The 22,140-nt window shown below is 46.2% G+C and overlaps 1 protein-coding gene across 6 annotated transcripts in view; it reads left to right on the plus strand.

Annotated features, from left to right (window-relative positions):
• The window catches only part of LOC145352783 (alpha-(1,6)-fucosyltransferase), a 565,169-nt gene that overhangs the window by 244,027 nt on the left and 299,002 nt on the right, over positions 1-22,140 (plus strand). For 5 of the 6 annotated variants that reach the window (XM_080203100.1, XM_080203101.1, XM_080203102.1 and 2 more), the window contains one exon: positions 17,591-17,668. The gene's annotated coding sequence lies outside the window, so the exon portion shown is untranslated. Of the gene's footprint in view, positions 1-17,590; positions 17,669-19,061; positions 19,149-22,140 lie in introns of those variants that run through there. The other variant, XM_080203105.1, reaches the window with a different exon arrangement.

Here is a 22,140-nt window from a genome sequence, read left to right on the forward strand (position 1 = left end):
GTAGACGTCCCTTTGCTTCCCCAAACATTCCCTTTATTAACTGTTGAAAGTTCCTGCCTGATGCCATCAAAATTGGCCTCATTCCAATTTTGGGGCAAGTTGGATTGGCCATACTATATTACCCTTTAGCATCGGGGGATTAGCAGGGTAGATACGTGAGGTTATAGGGATAGGGCCTGAGTGGGATTGTTGTCGGTGCAGACTCGATGGACCGAATGGCCTCTTTCTGCACTGTAAGGATTCTATGATTGTACGAATCCTCCCACTACATGCCCGTATTATTTGGTCTCCTGATGCGACTCAAGCTTGAAATAGCTTAATCAGTGACAGGGTCTGTGAAGCCACCAGCAAAAGCCAACACCTGTGGGCTGTATTTAGCTCATCATCAACAAGTACTGAACAAGCCTCTTCCTCTGCAGGGGCTGAGTGTGGTAGCACCGTTGTGTCACAATGTACTAGAGTATTCATTACATGGTGTGACTGTTCCATCTGTCCTTGCAATTGACTCAACACTACTTGTGTACTTTGAGTTTGATGGTAGGTTGTTCTGTACTCAGAATGGTGATCAACGGGGCCTTGATGGAAAGTGGGTTCGCCCTCGATCCACTGGTTAGCGCCATTGGGAACAAACTCAGCTGGGGCTTGTTATTTATCTGTTTAGTTATTCATGCTCTGCCTGAGGGTGTGGCAAAGGCAGGTTCAGGAAGAAGACATATCAAGAGGGAATCATCGCTCGAAAAGGAATCGTGCGCGGGGTTACAGGGAGAGGGTGCATTGTTAGGGGTGGCACAGTGGTTAGCACGGCTGCTTCACAGCACCAGGGACACGGGTTCGACTCTGGCCTTGGGTGACTGTGTGGAGTTTGCACATTCTCCCCGTGTCTGCGTGGGTTTCGTCCAGGTGCTCCACACTTCAAAGATGTGCGCGTTAGGTTGATTGGTCATGACAAATCGCCCCTTATTGTCAGGGATTAGGGGTATGTAACTGGAGGTGCATTGCTCATTGCTGACAGAGACACAATGGGTTAAACAGCCACCTTCCACATAGTCACACTCAGATGATTTTAACATAGAATCATAAAAAGAACAGTACAGCACAGGAACAGGCCCTTCAAGCCTGTGACGATCGCATTGTCCTATCTAGACCAAACGCTTGGATCCCTCTATACCCCGCCTGTTCATGTGTCTATCCAAATAAGCTTTAAATGTCGCTAATCTGTCTACCTCAACCACCTCACTTGGCAGTGCATTTCAGACCGGCCCCCCCTACCCATAGAATCCCTACAGTGCAGGAGGAGGGCATTTGGCCTATTGCGCCGGCAGTGACAACAACCCAGGCTCTATCTCCGCAACCCCATGTATTTACTCTGCTAATCTCTCTGACAGTAAGGGGGAATTTACCATGGCCAATCCATCTGACCCGCACATCTTTGGATTGTGGGAGGAAACCGGAGCACCCGGAGAAAACCCACCCAGACACAGGGAGGATGTGCAAACTCCGCACAGACAGTGACCTGAGGCCGGAATCAAACGTGGGTCCCTGGCACTGTGAGGCAGCAGGGCTAACCACTGTGCCGCCCTGATTAACACAGTGAACTCCGATTTGTTTCTGCTCGTGTTAGCGCCAGTTTTATTTCTGTTTTCCTGTTTATCCGTGCAGGTTATGTCTCTCCTGTGGCGGTTTGTCTCCCACAGCTGTTCTCTCTTGCCTTTGCCTCTTTGCCTTTGCACCATCTGTGGGAAGAGTCCGTGCAGGTTAGGTGGATTGGCCGTGCTAAATCATCCCTTTGCGCCCCATTACCCTGGTCTGGTGTCCTGCGAATTCGGGAGGCATGTCATTCAATCTTGGCTGATTTCATCGCGTGCTGCGCGTGAACTTGCGAACCAAAAATATCAGATATTTGTTAATCCTCTAATAATGTAACCCATCGAACCTGACAGAAGCTGCACTGTGTGTAAGCGGATTATGATCCAAACTCTGTAACGTTGAGTAATCAGCCTCTTTTTGCATTCGCCTCAGCAACTTGCTAATGGAGTCATGAGTTATTGCTAAGAAGTGCTTAGCCTCTTGACCCACTTGTTTGTAAACTTGCTGTTGCATTACGGGACGCATGTTACTGCATAAAATGCTGAATTGTACGCTGTGTAAGTTAATTGGTGTCTCTTTGTTAATTCCAAATGGTTTTCACTGGTGAGCAACAATTGCTGCATTTAAAAACAAAATTAACAATAGGAAATGAGAATGGCACGATGGTTAGCACTGCTGCCTCACTGCGCCGGGGACCCGGCTTCGATTCTGGCAACTGTGGGATTTGCATGTTCTCCCCATGTCTGAGAGGGTTTCCTCACACTCCAATTATCATAGAATCCTACAATCCCACCCCGCAGAAGGAGGCCATTTGGCCCATTTGAGTCTGTACTGACCACAATCCCACCCAGGCCCTATGGCCGTAACTCCGTGCATTTACCCCAGCTCGTCTCCCTGACACTAATGGGCAATTTAGTACAGCCAATCCACATAACCCGCACATCTTTGCAGTGAGGGAGGAAACGGGAGCACCCGGAGGAAACCCACCCAGACATGGGGTTAGGTGGATTGGCCATGTTCAGTTGCCCCCGAGTGTCCCAAGGTGTGCAGGTTAGATTGGCCATGCAAAATTGCCCCTTTGTGTCACAAGATATGCGGGTTAGAGGAATTAGCAGGGTAACTATGTGGGGCTACAGAAGTGGGAGCCTGGGTAAGATCTCTATTGGAGAGTCAGTGCAGACAAGATGGGCCGAATGGCTTCCTTCTGCACTGTGGGGTGTCTATTAAAATCTCTAAGCGCAGTGCTCTCATATTGCTAGAATTCTGACAGCATACACAAAATTGAGGTGGTGTATTCCTTCCTCGGGTCAATTCCAATTGTAACATCATCTATATCTAAATTGGTTGGAGACTTTCAACGTCACCATATACCTATCTATACTATGTCATATTTATCCATAATTAAATCTGCCTTGCTTTCTCAAGGGCAGATGAATCACAGAATGGTTGCAGTGCAGAACAGTGATGCCTCCTTCCTTGGTGGGTTGGGTCTGGTTTTGAGGAATGAGTGGGGAAAGGTGACCGTAGCCAAGACAATTCTCCTGAATGCAGTTCGTGATCCTTTCTTTCTCGCCCACCTTTATACCGTTATCGTTCCAATATATACCAGGACAATTAACAGGCTGTATTTAATTGTGTCACAACACAAGCGCAGTGTCCGACTCAACAACAGCTGCTGCATTACAATGAACAAGTTGACTTGACACAGACTAACAATATTGTGCAGCAGGAACAATTGTGTGCAAGTTCTTGTGTCCACTTTACTTATCACTTATCAACTAAGAAATATATTTGCTGATTCAGTGGATGCTAAAGAAATGTAGGGGTCAATTTTGAGCCTGTACTCTGTCTGCAAGAATGGTGGCGAATTCTCAAAATCCGGAGAGCGCAATTCACGCCAGTGAGATCCCGTGTTCCAATCTTACCAGCCTATCATCAGTGGATGGTGTAAATGTACTGGGTTACAGGGATAGGATGGGGGAATAGGCCTGGGCCTGTATTGACTCTCTGCTTTACCCATACCCTCTTTCCACCATCTTATCCCTGTAACTTTGCACATTTACCATGGCCAATCCATTTAGCACTAATGGGCAATTGAGCATGGCCAATCCACCCCAATAAAAGCAAATTACTGCGGTTGCTGGAATCTGAAACCAAAAGAGAAAACGCTGGAAAATCTCAGCAGGTCTGGGCAACATCTGTAAGGAGAGAAAAGAGCTGATGTTTTGAGTCCAGATGACCCTTTGTCAAAGCTACCTAACCCTAATGTGAAGAATTCATTGTATATATGTTTCTGTTCTTCCCACAAAAAATGTTTACTCTTAAGTGACAAATCTAGTCTTTAACCCGCTGTCTTTAACTAAATGACTCCCTTGCCACTTTCTCTGCTTTTTATCATCTATCCTGCCTGCTTATCTTTGCATTTACTTGTGATTGCTATCCATGTGTACCTTGCTACGAGGCAGGTTTCTGGTTATGCTTGCAGATTTTATTTCCCCTAACCTCACCTGATAGCTCATAATTTGCTCTTGTTTCTCATTCCTGGTCTTGGTTTATCATAAGATCAAATTTACCTCTGAATAGATCACAGGAGACCATGTCACAGCTGCTAGTAGCTCTGCCGGACCGTTTGATTTTAACTGTAAAATGGGATCTTTCCCAATTCTCTTCATATTGACTGAAGAATAATTGACTCCCCTTCCTGCAGTTGCTCGTGCTTTAGATCCCGTCTTTCCGAAGGTCTGTCCTTGTGTTGTGAGTGTTGCTGGAGTGCGAAGGGGGAAAGATGGCAGAAAACTTCCAGGACATTGTCATTTAGACTCAAGGAACCGCAGGCTTTGCACTTTCCCCTTGTGATCTCCATTGGGGTTCATTGAACCCCTACAGTGCAGAAGGAGGCCATTTGGCCCATCAAGTCTGCACCGACTCTCTGCCAGAGTGTCTTCCCCAGGCCCTCTTCCCCCATCATACCACGGCCATCTGTTTCTAGATTCTTTAGAACAGATATCAAATTTTCCAACTGCCTTGGTGGGTTCTGAACTCTTATTCTCCGGATTATAACCCAATAATATAGAACAGAATTCATACAGTGCAGAAGGAGGCCATTCGACCTATCGAGCCTGCATCAGCAGCGCTCCCAACCCCCATCCTGCTAGTCTCCCTGACACTACGGAGCAATTTTAGCACGGCCCATCAACCTAACCCGCGCGTCTTTCGGACTGTGGGAGGAAACCGGAGCGCCTGGAGAGAACCCACACAGACACGGGGAGAACGTGCAGGCTGTGCACAGCCAGTGACTGTGGGTGGATCACATCATCACATCACCATACCCGGTTTCTTGTGGCGTTCGTATGTAATTTGATTGTGATTATTTTGTCTTTTAGTCCAAGGTGATCAGTCAGGGTGTGAATGTACGTGCGCAGTTAGCACTGTGTCCTGATCAGATGTGCCAGCGTTCCCATAGCAACAGTCGCTTTTGCATTTTATAGAGAAAGTGACCTATTTACCTGTTAGGGAGGGACAATGAGAAGCGCTGGTAATATGCAGGCAAATGAGTAAAGAGGCTGAAGTCTATTGATGTCCAGGTGAAAGAATATTGATGAAGCAGTTTGGGAGGATAAATTTGACGTTGCTTTGCTCAGATATTGGGACAGTTTCAATGGGGCCACCTTTATGTTCCCTGATGTTGCTCTTGGGGCAACTCAATCAATTAATGCAGAAGTCCTGTTTAAAGTTCTGAGTGTTGGAGTTCAGATGATAGAACCGTACACAGAACAATGCCAATGTGTTGCCAGTAGTGCCATTTTGGAGCGCAATGCTCCAATCAATACCCTCTCTTAACCTCACACAAATCAGGATGTATTAGGTAGAGGAACTTACCGTCCCCCACCCCTGGGGAGCATGGTGGCACAGTGGTCAGCACCGCTGCCTCACAGTACCAGGGATCCATATTCAATTCCTGGCTTTGGTCACTATCCGTTCAAAATCTACACATTCTCCCCGTGTCTGCGTGGGTTTCCTCTGGGTGCCCCAGTTTCCTCCCACAGTCCAAAAGACGCGCTGGTTAGGTCATGCTAAATTCTCCCTCGGTGTACTCAAACAGGCGCCGGAATGTGGCAACTCGGGGATTTTCGCAGTAACTTTGTTGCAGTGTTAATGTAAGTCTACACGTGACACGATTAAATTGACTAACTTTAACTTAACTGGATGTGTGCTTAGGCTGCTGCTTTACTTGCAGTTTTGTATTCTGCAGTGCAGAGAGAGCAGCTCCTCAATAAAACCTGGTGTGTTGTTGTTTTGAATCTCCGTGTGCAAACGACTGCTTTTCTTCCTATATAAATCCCACAACGCTCAACATAATTAGGACATTACCATGACAGTGCTGAGTCTTCATCTTTATTGTTGATGCCCCACTGCTGCCTCGCCATGTTGCTCCTCTTGTATATCTTGGGGAGGGGGGGGTGGGGTGGAGAAGATATGAGGGTTAGGTTGTGGCAGATAGGGATGGAGAGTGGAGGTGCGCACTTACAATGGGATGAGGGTGGAGGAAGATGGAAAAAAGAATTCAATGTGAGTATAATGTCACCCTCAATCTTAGCCCCTGTTGCTGGCTACAGTTTCAGCAATTGGTCTCTCAATAATGGGTAATCACATCTTTTCCATTGGTGTTAGAATATACGAATACACCTCTCAATGTTTAAAGTTTAATTATTAGTATCCCAAGTAGGCTTACATTAACACTGCGATGAAGGTAGTGTGAAAATCCCCTAGTCACCACATTCTGATGCCCCTTTAACCTGTGTTTAACTACTGTGTGCAGTTTTGGTCGCCGCACTTGCGGAAGGATATATTGGCCTTGGAGGGAGTGCAGAGGAGGTTCACTAGGCTGATACCGGAGATGAGGGGGTTGGCCTATGAAGAGAGACTGAATAGTCTGGGTCTGTACTTGTTGGAGTTTAGAAGGATGAGGGGGATCTTATAGAGACATATAAGATAATGAAGGGGATGGATAGGGTAGAGGTAGAGAGATTCTTCCCGCTTAGAAAGGACAGCAGGACTAGAGGGCACAGCCTCAAGATAAGGCGGGGGGTGCAGTTTAGATCAGTCTTGAGGAGGAACTTCTTCACTCAAAGGGTGGTGAATCTCTGGAATTCTCTGCCCGTTGAAGTGGTGGAGGCTACCTCGCTAAATATATTTAAGTCATGGGTAGATAGGCTTTTGGTAGACAGGGGAATTAAGGGTTATGGGGAGAAAGCGGGAAAGTGGAACTGAACCACTTCAGATCAGCTATGATCTTATTGAATGGCGAGGCAGGCTCAAAGGGCTAGATGGCCTACTCCTGCTCCTATTTCTTATGTTCTTATGTTTTAAGTAGGAGATAGGGGAGAAAAAGGCATGCCTGCAGAAATGGTTTAGGATATGTCAGTTGGAGTAATGTTCAGAGCTCCTAAATCCAATCGCTGATGAATAAATGGATGCATTTGGAGCAAATCACACTGGGCGTTGTGTGATCTGATTATAGCTTAGCAATGCTGCCCCGTACTTTGTGACGATGGAGACTAGGAAAGGTTTGCCACGTGTGGGCATTAGCCCACAGCAGATGACGGAATAGGAAATTAGGTTTGCCTTTGGAGAAAGGTCGGTGTGTGCGTGAAGTTAATAATGTACAATTAGTCTGGGATCACTGCAAGGGTCTGATTCCTGGATCCCTCCTCTACTTCCCGTCGTATTCAATCTCCAGCTCATTTAGCAAGCACAGCCTGCCTTTTAAAAGTAGGACATCAAGTAGGACTGCAGTGGAACAACACATCCTAAACGGGGATACCATCAAGCGTCACACAAGCAGCAATGTTACTATGTGGTCCTCCACTGTAAACTTGACATTTGTGGGTTAATGAGGGGACAGCAGTGTATTTATTATTTGAGAGTCTAGCAGTGGAGAATTTTGTCCCCTACAAAGCTTGGTGCGTCTCCGATCCTGTTGGCATTCGACACAATGAAAGAAAGCCGTTAAGAGTGTGTCATCAGAGCAGAAATAAATTAACTTGAAAGATTTTTCTTTTTAATTTGTGGGACACAGGCGTTGCTGGCTGGCCAACATTTATTGCCCATCCCTAGTTGCCCTTGAGACGGTGGTGGTGAGCTGCCATCTTGAATCGCTGCAGTCCACACGCTGTGGGCTGACCCACAATGCCGTTAGGGAGGGAATTCCAGGATTTTGATCCAGGATTTTTGACTGGTCTTTCTACCGGTGAATATATTGAATGCTATTTAGGATATGTTTGAGTGTGCAGGTTCTTTTAGTTCTTGGCTTGCCTCAAGTGTTCACCTAGTCGATCACAATTGGCAGACTGGCCATGAAGTGGCAGAACCTAAGATTGTTGTCATCCCAGTCTCACATTTCCAGCGCCAATCATATGGTGACAACCTTTTGAGCAGGAGCGTTGGCCATTTCTCTCCTCTCAAACCCAAGAGGCCCGATGGTCAATGGTGGTGCTCCAAACATGACATCAGCTGGAATGGTTTAACTCTGAATGTATTTGAACCTGGAATCAAACTTCCGCGTGGCTCAGTCGCTGGGTGAGATCTTCCAGCCGTGCTCGTCCCAGAACCAGAAAACCCCACCCAAGGTCGACAGACCTTTGCTTGATCTGCCCCTCGCCCCCCCCCCCCCCCCCATTCCAATTCCCGTAGCGAGCGTGACGGGAAAATCTCCCCCCACTCTCTTTAACCACAATCTGTTAGGGATACTGGCGACATATTTTGTAGAGAGTATGGGCGGAATTTTAATGGCTCGACTGGTGAAGAGAGGCGGTAAAATCATGCGAGAGCTCGGAAATGGGGGGTTAGGACTGTGGGGGCGTGCAAATGGGTGGGGGGGGGGGAGCCCGCTGATACTCTGCCTGCGATCTGGGTGGTGAGGGCTCGGTGGGAGCTGCATATTGAACTGTTGGCCCGTGCGATTGGTTGGTGTTTGAGGCTGCCTGCAGCAGCAGGGGCCTGACAGCTCTCTGTCTGTCAGGCCCCTGCCACTGTTAATGTGCATGTGCAGCATCAGAGATCTGCACATGCGCAACAGCTCCCTCTGTAGGCTGAATGGCGGGTTACGCCCTGTCCACAACTGGCTAGAAACTGGCGAGCCCATCTTTTCAGAGACGGAGTCCACATGATTGGGCGTGAAAACCCAAAAATGGATCTGGAACTCTCCCATTTTCAAACAAGAAGAAAACTCAGAAAATTCTACCTTATATTCCAATGAAGAAAAATGGACAATTGCAGTCCTTCCAACAAAGCAGCTCGAATTAATAAAATTACTTTAAAATGTTCTCCCTTTAAATTGCCAGCCTTCTAATCTGTGTGACTTCACCTTTGGTTAAATGAAGCTTTCAATATCTTTCTGTTGATTCTCGGGTTCTGATTTCTATCTCCGTTGCCCTAAGTCAAACTCAACACAACAGCTAGGCTGACTTGAGTTGCGTGAGTCCCAAACATTTCCAATTCGTAGCGTTAAAAAAAAACATTTTAATTGCTGCGCGGATCTATAATCTGCCAGCAGTGGGAACACTCGAGGGAGTCTCTGCTCTATATTTTAGATGGGTGCAGTCACCTCTTCACATCCTAGGAAGAAGGAGGTCTCATTAATTCTGGGTCAGGTACGTCAGGCGGTCAGATTTTGAGAAGTGTTTCCTGTCAGGAGTCTCCGCGAAGCCTCTGCCACTTTGATTTTAAATTCTTTTACTTTTCTGACCAGAAAAGTTTTAGTGTGACTATTTTTCACAGGTAGGGATGTGGTGTTTCTTTAAATAAAACTGTAGGATTGGCCATTTCTGAGAACAGGATTGACTATATTTTTTGAGGTTTATTAACCATACTTTTTGAGGTATATTTAGCCAAAAATTAGGCCAGCATCAATCGTCTAAATTTTGCAAATACCATTTTAATTGGGTCTTATGTCACAGTGGTTAGCACTGCTCTCTCTCAGTGCCAGGGACTCAGGTTCGATTCCAGCCTTGAGTCACTGTCTATGTGGAGTTTGTACATTTTCCCCTAGTGATCATATAAAGTTAAAGTTTTTTTAAAATTTTATTTATCAGTGTCACAAGTAGGCTTACATTAACACTGCAATTAAGTCACTGTGAAAATCCCCTAGTCACCACACCCCGGCGCCTGTTTGGGTACACCGAGGGAGAATTTAGCATGCCCAGTGCACCTAACCAGTGCGTCTTTCAGACTGTGGGAGGAAACTGGAGCACTCGGAGGAAACCGATGCAGACATGGGGTGGTACAATGGTTAGCACTGCTGCCTCATAGCGCCAGGGACCTGGGTTCGATTCCCAGCTTGGGTCGCTGTCTGTGTGGAGTTTGCACATTCTCTCCGTGTCTGCGTGGGTTTCCTCCGGGTGCTCCGGTTTCCTCCCACAGTCCAAAGATGTGTGGGTTAGGTTGCTTGGGCATGCTAAATTACCCCTAACAATCAGGGGGATTAGTAGGGTGAATTTGCGGGATTGCGGGAATAGGGCCTGGGTGGCATTGTGGCCAGTGAAGACTTGATGGGCTGGATGTATTCTATGATTCTGTGTTGTCTACCACCTTCGTGAAACTCAACTCACCCAAAACTCAGCTGTCCGTATCCAGGTATACCCCAAGTCCTGACCAGCGATACGTCCCCTGTTCTAGCTGACCTACGTTGACCCAGCAATGCCTTGAGTTTAAGATTCTCATGTTGGTGTTCGAATCCCTTTGTGGCCTCTCTGCTGTTCTAACCTCCTGCAGCCCTTCCACATTTCAAAGATATCTACACTCCTAACTCCTGCAGTGTTCACAGCCCTGACTTCTTTAGTTCCATCGTTGGGAGCCTGGTTTCCAGCTGCCTTGGGCCTTAAGCTTTGGAATTCACCCCCTAAATCTCCCTGTTTTTCTCTCATCTTTGAGATACTCATGTTTGACTTAAGCCTTTGGTCGCCAGTTCTCACCTCTCTGTGACTAGTTGGAAAATTTTGCTTTAAATGTTCCTTTACAACAGCAAAGGTTTTTTTTATTCTTTCATGAGATGTGGGTAATGCTGGCCAGCATTTGTTGCCTATCTCTAACTGCCCTTAATCTGAGTATCTTGCTGATAAGGGCCAACAGAATGGATCGGGAGTCACATGTAGGCCAGACCGGATAAGGATGGCAGATTTCCTCCCCCAAAGCACATTAGTGAACCAGATCGGTTTTTCCGACAATCCAGAATGTTGAATCCGTCGCTGAAACTAGCTTTTCAATTCCAGATTTGAATTCCTATCCCACCAGCTGCCGTGGTGGGATTTGAACCCATGTCCCCCCCAGAGCATTTGCCTGGGCCTCTGCATTAGTCGCCCAGTGACATAAGGACGTCACGGTGGTACAGTGGTTAGCACTGCTGCCTCACAGCGCCAGGGACCCGGGTTCAATTCCTGGCTTGGGTCACTGTCTGTGTGGAGTTTGCACATTCTCCCCGTGTCTGCGTGGGTTTCGTCTGGGTGCTCCAGTTTCCTCCCACAGTCCAAAAGACGTGCTGGTTGGGTGGGTTGGCCATGTGAAATTCCCCCTCAGGTGCTGGAGCGTGGCGACTAGGGGATTTTCGCAGTAACTTCATTGCAGTGTTAATTTAAGCCTACTTGTGACACTAATAAATGAAATTTTAAAAAAATCTTTAACTTTACATTATCACTTTGCCAGTGATATTCCCTCTTATATAAATGCAGCATGCTGTTTTTTTGTGCACTCCTGGAAGAGGGAGAGATGTGAATTAAGAGATTAAAAGCTGCTTTTCCTCTGTATACGTGTTGTACGATTGAGATTACAATTGGTTAAAATCTCAAAATGCACACAAAGTTCGAGCCTTTCAGAATGCAAAACGAGATCTCTCGGGATGCGATAGATTCCAGGATGACATGCCTGGTGATAGGAGATTGGAACCAAATCGGTCCCCTGTGTCGGGATTGGAAATATAATTCCTGTGTCGGGCTAGTCCACAATAGTCGGCAGCGCTATCGATGACAAGTGATTCAATTTGCTTCCCTGAAGAGCTGCGGTAATCATCGGTGACTGAATCTGCCCTCGGATAAGATTGCAAGTTAATCCTTTTAAATGTACAGGCAAACCAGAACCAGACAAAATAGGAAGAAAGCAGTCGTACAGAGGGAAGCTGCATTGCTGGGTAATGTGCAGTAACATGCAGGGAAACTGCACTGCTGGGTAACGTGCAGTAACATGCAGGGAAACTGCACTGCTGGGTAACGTGCAGTAACATGCAGGGAAACTGCACTGCTGGGTAACGTGCAGTAACATGCAGGGAAACTGCACTGCTGGGTAACGTGCAGTAACATGCAGGGAAACTGCACTGCTGGGTAACGTGCAGTAACATGCAGGGAAACTGCACTGCTGGGTAACGTGCAGTAACATGCAGGGAAACTGCACTGCTAGGTAACGTGCAGTAACATGCAGGGAAACTGCACTGCTGGGTAACGTGCAGTAACATGCAGGGAAACTGCACTGCTGGGTAACGTGCAGTAACATGCAGGGAAACTGCACTGCTGGGTAACGTGCAGTAACATGCAGGGAAGCTGCACTGCTGGGTAACGTGCAGTAACATGCAGGGAAACTGCACTGCTGGGTAACGTGCAGTAACATGCAGGGAAACTGCACTGCTGGGTAACGTGCAGTAACATGCAGGGAAACTGCACTGCTGGGTAACGTGCAGTAACATGCAGGGAAACTGCACTGCTGGGTAACGTGCAGTAACATGCAGGGAAACTGCACTGCTGGGTAACGTGCAGTGACATGCAGGGAAACTGCATTGCTGGTTGGTTTGCAGGAGTTGGTAGAGAAGCTGGTTGATATGCAGTAGAATGTAGGGAGGCTGCATTGGTGGCTCATACGCAATAGTTGTTAGAGAAACTGTGTTGCTGGTAAACGTGCTGTAGTACCACAATGCAGTTGTAGATATTCAGAAGCCTCGAACTTTGCTAGTGTATGGCCAACGTCATTGAGATGGGCGGCACGGTAGCACAGTGGTTAGCACCGCTGCTTCACAGCTCCAGGGACTTGGGTTCGATTCCCGGCTCAGGTCACTGTCTCCTCGTGTCCGCGTAGGTTTCCTCCTGGTGCTCTGTTACCTCCCACAGTCCAAAGATGTGCAAGTTAGGTTGATTGGCCATGCTAAAATTGCCCCTTAGTGTCCTGGGATGCATAGGTTAGAGGGATTAGCGGGTAAGTGTGTAGGGGTATGGGGGTAGAGTCTGGGCGAGATTGTGTTCGGTGCAGACTCGATGGGCCGAAGGGCCTCTTTCTGCACTGGAGAGTTCTATGATCTATTTGGTTACAGTGGGGGGGGGGTGTCCCTTTGGAGGGAGGATGCATTCACAATCTCGGACAGATGGAAATTGTACTTGCGTGCACATTTTAATTGTTTGCTTTGGAGTGATTTAGTTCTGGGGTGGGATTTCTGGGCATCACTGCCACACTTGACTGGGCAGAATAAACAAGCTGCTGAAGTAATTGTGAAGAAGTCACTCCTTTTCATTTCCGTTATCAACGCTCCGATAAGTTTGAAGACCGTTCCTTCAGCTTGTCTCCTTCAAAGGAAGGAAGCCCAGCTTCTCCAGTCTGGCCAGGTAACTGAGCTTCTTCACCCCAAGTAACCCTCCACAACTGATGTCCTTCCCAAGGTCTGGTGGCTAACATTTAGTCACGATGTAGAGATGCCAGCATTGGACTGGGGTAAACACATGAGTACAATTTTAAAATATTCACCAAAACTTCCTTGCTGTTGCAATATGTGTTTCTATTTGTGCAAACCAAGGCTCTTGTCTGATTCCACCCAGCCCCGACACCTCCTGTTACAGTCCTGAGCTTTATAAGATTACAACTATATTTTTTGGTTTATAAAAGAGCTATGATTTGGGACTCTCTGCAACCCCCACATGCTTTCCTGCAGTGGAGGCGGCCTGCTATTGGAGCAGCACGTGGTCAGCACTGCTGCCTCACAGCGCCAGGGACCTGGGTTCAATCCCGGCTTGGGTCACTGTCTGTGTGGAGTTTGCATGTTCCCTCCGTGTCTGCGTGGGTTTCCTCCCACAGTCCAAGAGACGTGCTGGTTAGGCGCATTGGCCTTGCTAAATTCTCCCTCAGTGTACCCGAACAGGCGCTGGAGCGTGGCGACCAGGGGATTTTCATAGTAACTTCATTGCAGTGTTAATGTAAGCCTACCCATGACACTAACAAATAAATTTTGCTTTACTTTGCTATTGACCGGCAGCGAGATCTTCCAGTCCTGCTGTTGTCAACGGGGTTGCCCCGTGAATGCATACTCGCCACTAAGCTTGGGTGGTTAATTGTTACATTGCAATAGACGCATATTTTTCCTATTGAGAGAGAGGTGCACGTTTCTTCCACTTGAAGATAAAAACAATAGATTCTAAGTCTACTGTGAATAGACCAGAAGTCTCCCAAAGTCCCAGAGAAATAATATCATATCAATTGCAAACAAAGTGTGCCGTAAGGTATCCTTTTACTTCTAATATGAAAGGCATTTGTAATCAAAGACAGCATCTCTACTTCGATACAAAAACTAATGTGCTTCCCGTTGCCATGGAGAAAAGGATAGAGGAAGCCATTTTGAGATCGGGCTACAGGCTTCCCTAAAAACCAAGAAATATCCTAGAAGAGAGTTGCAGTTTTACTTGTGAAGTCTGTAGCCAACTGAGAGCAAGAAAAAGATACAATTACCTAAGCTTGCACCTTCTGCAGAGAAAATGTTGTCTCTCATTCACCATCCAAAATGCAGACGGAAGCTTACTATCAATTTGAAGACTCTGTTTATGAGAAGTTAAAAGAGGCTGGAAGATTTGCCTAGCTTGAGCTAAGGAGATAGATCTACCCTTACAATGGGAGACCATTCTGTAATTAAAAGTTACCCAATTGGGGAAGTAGAAAGGAAGCAACATGTTGGGTGGCAACTGAAAACAATTTACTATGAAATTTATAATTCTGGGGATTAGAATAGATTTGATTTATTATTGTCATATGTATTAGTATACGGTGAAAAGTATTGCTTCTTGCGTGTATGCAGACAAAGCATGCCAGCCATAGAGAGGGAAAGAAGAGAGTGCAGAATGTAGTGTTACAGTCATAGCTAGGCTGTAGAGAAAGATCAACTTAATGCAAGGTAAGTCCATTCAAGAGTCTAATGGCAGCAGGGAAGAAGCTGTTCTTGAGTTGGTTGGTATATGACCTCAGACTTCTGTATCTTTTTCCCGACGGAAGAAGGTGGAAGAGAGAATGTCCAGGATACGTGGGGTCCTTAATTATGCCGGCTGCTTTTCTGAGGCAGAGGGAAGTGTAGACAGAATCAATGGATTGGAGAATGATGAGGAATGAGAATCTGTTTCTTTCTGCAGTTTAAAAGTATAAGTTGCGTAAACCGGGCAGCACAGTGGTTAGCACTGCTGCCTCACAGGGATCAGGGTTCGATTCCTGACTTAGGTCACTGTCTGTGTGGAGTTTGCATGTTCTCCCTGTGTCTGCGTGGGTTTCCTCTGAATGTTGCAGTTTCTTCCCACAGTCCAAAGATGTGTAGTTTAAGTTGATTGGACGTGCTAAATTAATCCTTAAGATCCGGGGATGTGATAGGTTGGAGGGATTTGCAGGGTAACTAAGCAGGGATAGGGCTTCCGTAGGATTGCAGGTTTGATGGGCCAAATGGCTTCCTTCTGAACAATAGAATTCTATGAAGGAAACAGTGTTTAGTCACTAATGCTGTTCTGTCATTTGATGCGGTGGAAGGTTTTATAACTTTACTGTATCAAATTCTGTGGTTCCTGTCACCAGTGATGATGATTGATTGTGGTGGACAATGTTCAAACACCATTTAGATGCATCAGTTGTGCGAGAAAATCCAGTACAAGTCCAAGCTTCGAATTAAGTCAATGGAATTCTGAATGCATCGTTTTATGACGAATCTACAATTAAGCTCATACATCACAGTGTCAAACCAAGCAAGTCAGACCGTGGTCTTAGAGGCAAGAAACTATCTTATTATTCAAATCAAAATTGGATCCAAACAATGGATTTCATCAGTGTGAACTCCTGTTTGACTTTTTCAACGGATTTGTTGTGCCTTTGGCTTAAAGTGCAATTTCTGTTCACTTTTGAAAAATGATCAATAATTTGAGACTTAGAAATCTGCATATTGAGTTCATCTTGCGTCACCCAGGGACCCAATTAGAAACTCCGAGGTATTTTGTGAAGTTAGCCTCCATCATAACTTTTGATTTTGGCATCAGGACGAGAATAAGCTGTTTTGCTCCAGTTATGTTTCCACTGACCCACCAGGGAGCTTTTATCAAACAAAGTTTATTTAAGAACACAGTTAGAATATAACAAAAATAATTAGCATAACTTTCACCAATTAAAATACTTAAACATGACAAAGTATAATTCTTAACAGCTAGCTATCTCTTTTGTTCCAGTTTAGCAGTATCCCCCCACAGACATAAATCCTTTCTTTAGAACCATTTAGCACAGAAATCAAAGATGCTTACATTGGTACTAGATTTTCAATTTCCACACAGCAACTTCCCAGAAAGATTTCCACCCCCAAATAGTTGAGGGAGAAAAGGCTTTCTTCTTGGCAGATTTCAGTCTCCATTTGAGACAGAGCAAGAGATGCAGAGAAAGCGACCTCTCTCTCAAAACCCCAAAAGCAAACTGAGCTTGAGGTCTGTGTGAGCCTGGCTGTACCCGGTCATTTAACCTTACCTGTCAATTATCCCAAATAAGCCTCATTCCACAAAATCCCAGGGAAAAATGCAAAGAATAAAAGCCTGCATTATTAGTTCAAATTAAAAATTGAACAGTGCATCAATTAAATTCAGTAAGAAGTCTACAACGCCAGGTTAAAGTCCAACATGTTTATTTGGAATCATGAGCCCTCCGAGCACTCCTCCTTCATCAGGTGATCAGTTATGTTGCTGCAGTAACAATACAGTGCTTCTGGATATAAACAAACTGGAGCTAATACAATGGTAAGGACTAATCAACACATTTAGCTCATGTTCCAACACTTTATTAAGACCCCTTTGTTAATTGCTTGGAAGTTTTCCAAAGTGAATCCAAGTCATTTTTCAGAGCTTTAATCTCTTGGCCAAAACTGGCTCCGGATGTCCACGCACAGTTGTTGGGAATTCCCATTGGAACTGATGAAGAGATGAGGATTGAGGTTGAAGGAACTGCAGAGGGATGGGAACACAAACATTTCTCCTGAACATCTTCAAACAAACTATTTTGCAGAGTTTGATTTCTCTCTTCCTTGCTATGCTGTGTATAGTTCTGATCATTCTATTGTAGAAAGGATATTATTAAACTAGAAGGAGTGCAGAAAAGATTTACTAGGATGCTACTGGGATTTGATGGTTTGAGTTATAAGGAGAGGTTGGCTAGGCTGGGATTTTTTTCCCTGGAGCTTAGGAGGCTGAGGGGTGACCTTATAGCGGTCTATAAAATAATGAGGTGCACAGATCAGCTAGACAGTCAATATCTTTTCCCAAAGGTAGGGGAGTCTAAAACTAAAGGGTATAGGTTTAAGGTGAGAGGGGAGAGATATAAAAGGGTCCAAAGGGGCAATGTTTTCACTCAGAGGGTGGTGAGTGTCTGGAACAAGCTACCAGAGGCAGTAGTGAAGGTGGGTACAATTTTGTCTTTTAGGAAGCATTTCGGTAGTTACATGGATAAGATGGGTATAGATGGATATGGGCCAAATGCGGGCATTTGGGACTAGCATGATGGTTTAAAAAAAGGGCAGTGTGGACGCATTAGGCTGAAGGGTCTGTTTCCATGCTGTAAATCTCTATGACTCCTGAGTCTTAAGAAAGCGAGTGCATTGAGATGTTCTTTCTCACTCCTTCCTGTAGTTGCCATTCTTGCTGAACACGGTTGTGTCTCGTCGCCAGTATTAATGGCTGTCGTTTTTTTTTGTTTGCAGTCACAGAACGCCTGTCTGCCAAGGAGGTGCCTTATGCTCTTGGTATCTGAAGATAAGCAAAAACCCCAAGACAAAAAGGTAAAGTGTCTTTTTTTCCTCCGGGAGAGGGGGGTGGTGGCGGGGGCAAAGCACTTTCTGTCAACTTTAAACCTTTGCAGCTTCACTGGGGTGCCGTAATTTACCAACTGCTAACAGCCTCAAATGCCGATTGAACCCTGATATTAATTAGCTTCCCCCAGAACCACCACCGACCGAGTGTAATTTGTTGAGTGAATGGAGCACAGTTGCGTTGACCATGTTCGCCACCCTCCGTTGCTTCCTGGCACCTCCTCTTGGACAACTCGAGAGAGCAGTGGCAATTGGCTGGATCTGGCCAGCCCCTTGGTTTGGGCTCTCGATGCTGTTAAGTGATGTCAAATGTTTCAAAAATGTTGTATTTGCCTTTGCTTTCTAAGCTTTTGATTTATTTTACGATGTTACCCTTCTGTACTGCTTTCATAGAAACATAGGAACTTGAAGCAGGAGCAGGCCATTTGGCCCTTCGAGCCTGCCCCATCATTCGTTTTGATTGTGGCCAATTATCAAATTCAATATCCTGATCCCCCCGCCTTTCCCCCATATCCCTTGATCCCTTTAGCCCCAAGAGCTCTATCTAATTTCTTGTTGAAATCCACGCGCTGTTTTAGCCTCAGCTACATTCTGTGGTAGTGAATTCCACACATTCACCACCCTCTGGGTGAGGAAATTTCTCCTCACCTCTGTCCTAAAAGGTTTTTCCCTTCTCCTCAACCACCATTGGAAACATTCTTTCTGAATCTACCCTGTCTAACCTGTTAGAATTTTAGAAGTTTCTATGAGATCCTCTCTCACTCTTCAGAACTCCAATGAGTTTTTATTCATTAGTGGGACATGGGTGTCGCTGGCTGGCCAGCATTTATTGCCCATCCCTAGTTGCCCTTGAGAAGGTGGCGGTGAGCTGCCTTCTTGAATCGCTGCAGTCCCTGTTCTATGGGTTGACCCACAATGCCATTAGGGAGGGAATTCCAGGATTTTGACCCGGTGACTCTGAAGGAATGGTGATATATTTCCAAGTCAGGATGGTGAGTGACTTGGAGGGGAACTCGCAGGTTCCCATGTATCTGCTGCCCTTGTCCTTCTAGATGAATGTGGTTATGTATTTGGAAGGTGCTGTTCAAGGATCTTGGGTGAATTGCTGCAATGCATCTTGTAGATAGTACGCACTGCTGCTACTGAGCGTTGGTGGTGGAGGGAACAGATGTGGTGCCAATCAAGCGGGCCACTTTTGTCCTGGAAGGTGTTGAGTTTCTTGTGTTGTTGTTGGAGATGCAATCATCCAAGCAGGTGGGAGGTACTCCATCACACTCCTGACTTGTGTCTTTGTAGATGGTGGACAGGCCTTGGGGGACCAGGAGATGAGTTACTCACCATAGGATTCCTAACCCCTGACCTGCTCCTGTATATAATCCCAACAGACTTCGTCTCTTTCTTTGGACTGAAGGCACATACACATGCTTCATGTTGTGGTCTTAATTTGAAGGTTTGGATTGACTCTGACACCTTTGCTCTGAGAATGCTGGCTCTTCTGTGTTAGCTTGGGCCTTGGATTAATATTCAGGCTGATTTTGCCCATGCTATACCATCTGAACTGGGCTGGCGCTGCCACGTACAAGTGCTCGGATTGTGTTCTGCTAAGTTAATAGATTCCCTCTTCGTTGATCCATGCTGTAAACCTCTGCGCCCCTCCAGTTTCCTGGTTAGCCCTGGTTCCTCACAGCGCTGTGGTCCCGGGTTCGATTCCTGGTGTGGGTCACTGTCTATGTAGAGTTTGCACATTCTCCCCGTGTCTGCGTGGGTTTCCTCTGGGTTCTCTGGTTTCCTCCCACAGGCTGATGAGATGCATTGGCCGTACTAAATTCTCCCTCAGTGTACCCAAAAAGGCGCCTGAGTGGGGCAACTAGGGGATTTTCGTCGTAACTAAATTGCAGCGTTAATGTAAGCCTTACTTGTGACGCTAATAAATAAACTTAAATAAAGTTTAAACAAATCCAGTAAGCATCTGAGTGAATAATGCAATGTGGCAAAAAAAGGACGTGTTTTGTCCACAATCCAAAAGTTTGACAGTGAAGTATTACCCACTCCGATTCTGAGACCTTAAATACCCAATCCTTGAACTCTACACTCAACAACAAGGGGAAAATGGCTCTCAGTATGTGCTCTGTTAGACCCCCTCAGCATTTTAGATGTTTCACTGGAATCCCCTCTTGTCGTTGACAGACATCATGCACAGATTGCTATTAACATCAGCACACTGCATGATTTTTTTAACACAATTGAGTCAACTTTCGCTGTGAGCTATTTTTGTTTTAAAAATGTGTTTTGAGTTGTAAGGGGACGCTAAATAGACTGGGACATTTTTCCCTGAAGCGTCAGAGGCTTAGTGGTGACCTTACAGAGGTCTATAAAATAATGAGGGGCACAGATCAGCTAGATAACAATATCTTTTCCCAAAGGTAGGGGAGTCTAAAACTAGAAGCATAGGTTTAAGGTGAGAGGGGAGAGATACAAAAGGGTCCAGAGGGGCAATTTTTTCTCACAGAGAGTGGTGACTGTCTGGAACGAGCTGCCAGAGGTAGTAATAGAGGTGGGTACAATTTTGTCTTTTAAAAAGCATTTAGACAGTTAGTTACATGGGTAAGATGGGTATAGAGGGATATGGACCAAAGGGGGCAATTGGGATTAGCTTAAAGATTTAAAAAAAAAGGGTGACATGGACAAGTTGGGCAGAAGGGACTATTTCTGTACTATAAATCGCTATGATTCGGTTGCTGGAATTTTACCGGCACACAGAACAGCATTCTTCTCTTGAGTGGGCGAGGTGGTAATATTCCAGCATGGGACTCTATAATGGACTTAGAAAGTAAAAGTAAAGTAAAATTTATTTATTCATCACAAGTAGGCTTACATTAACACTGCAGTGAAGTTACTGTGAAAATCCCCGAGTTTCCACGCTCTGGTGCCTGTTCAGGTACACTGAGGGAGAATTTAGCACGGCCAATGCACCCTAACCAGCATGTCTTTCGGACTGTGGACTTTAGAGGTCCAAAGGGCCTGTTTCCTGTGCTATAGTGTTCTTTGTTCTAACCCTCACTAACATGGGGAGAATGTGTAGAGTCCACACAGGCAGTGACCCAAGCTGGGAATCGAACCCAGATCCCTGGCGCTGTGAGGCAGCAGTGCTAACCACTGTGCCGCCCATCAAATCACGGCATATTCACACTACTTAATAGGAGATCAGGTTGCGTGACTCACTTCAATAGGAAGCTGACCGGGCTTTTGTCACCTTGCCTGGTGTTGAGTAGGGTTGAAAGGCGAAGGTGGTGACAGCCGGGTCTAAGTTGTTTTGCCGCAATTGGACCTTGTGCAGCGCGTCCCAGATCTCCGATATGCCAGTCTGACCTGACTCAGTGCGGACAGCAAAGATCAGCGGGGTTTTTACATCCCAGCAGGATGCTGATCCGTGGACGTTGAAAGCTTTCTTTCTGATTGTCAATAAGAGCACTCTGTCAGAAATGGGAATTAGAGAAGCCTCCAGCTGACAGGCTGGGGGCCTGAGAGAAGATAAGAGTGTGGGGAGAGTAGGGTAGCCGTGCATTAAATGCTGCTGCTAAGGCTGTCGAGATACAGGCTGGTATTAGAGGCTGCCACAGAAAGTGGATGAGTCAGAGGGTAATTGCAAGCCAGTGTGCTGGCCTGTCAGATTGCAGCATCGTGTCCCAGCCCCGTGCCAGCGTGTGGCTGATTTTTCACTTCTAAACCAGCTCAGTTTATGCCACGTATTTCTCACAGGTGACAGGATTGCCGAGATGAAGTGAGTGTGTCGTTAGCTCATTAATAACTTGTCCTCCCTTCTGCAGCATTTAGAATCATGGAAACCCTACAGTGAAGATGAGGCTATTCGACCCATTGAGTCAGCACTGACTCTTTGACAGAGTATCTTACCCATGCCCTCCCCTCCTCCCTCCCTCCCCTCCTCCCTCCCTCCCCTCCTCCCTCCCCTCCTCCCTCCCCACCTCCCTCCCCACCTCCCTCCCCTCCTCCCTCCCCCACACACATCTTGGGGCATTAAGGGACAACTTAACGTGGAGGAAACAGGAACACCCGGAGAAACCCACGCAGACACAGGGAGAATGTGCAAACTCCACACAGACAGCGACCCAAGCCGGGAATCGAACCTGGGTCCCTGGTGCTGTGAGGCAGCAATGCTAACCACCGTGCCACCCACAGAATAGGAACTAGCCTGACTCATGTGACTGCCTCTTGAGTCATGTCCATGTAACTTACTCCCTCCCTGATGGATCACAGTAGCTGAAACTCAGGCTTACGGACTGGCTTTATTTTTCTCACCCTCTGTCAGCAGGCTGAGGCATTTGAACATTTGAAATAAACTGTGTCTTGTTTCCCCCAAAACCTCTGTTGCTGAGATCAAGTTTAAAGTGATTTGCAGCGACTATCGAGTTGAATCAGAGGTA

This window comes from Carcharhinus amblyrhynchos, chromosome 14 (assembly GCF_965287045.1).
Source record: "Carcharhinus amblyrhynchos chromosome 14, sCarAmb.v2.hapA, whole genome shotgun sequence".
NCBI classification, from domain to species: Eukaryota; Metazoa; Chordata; class Chondrichthyes; order Carcharhiniformes; family Carcharhinidae; genus Carcharhinus; species Carcharhinus amblyrhynchos.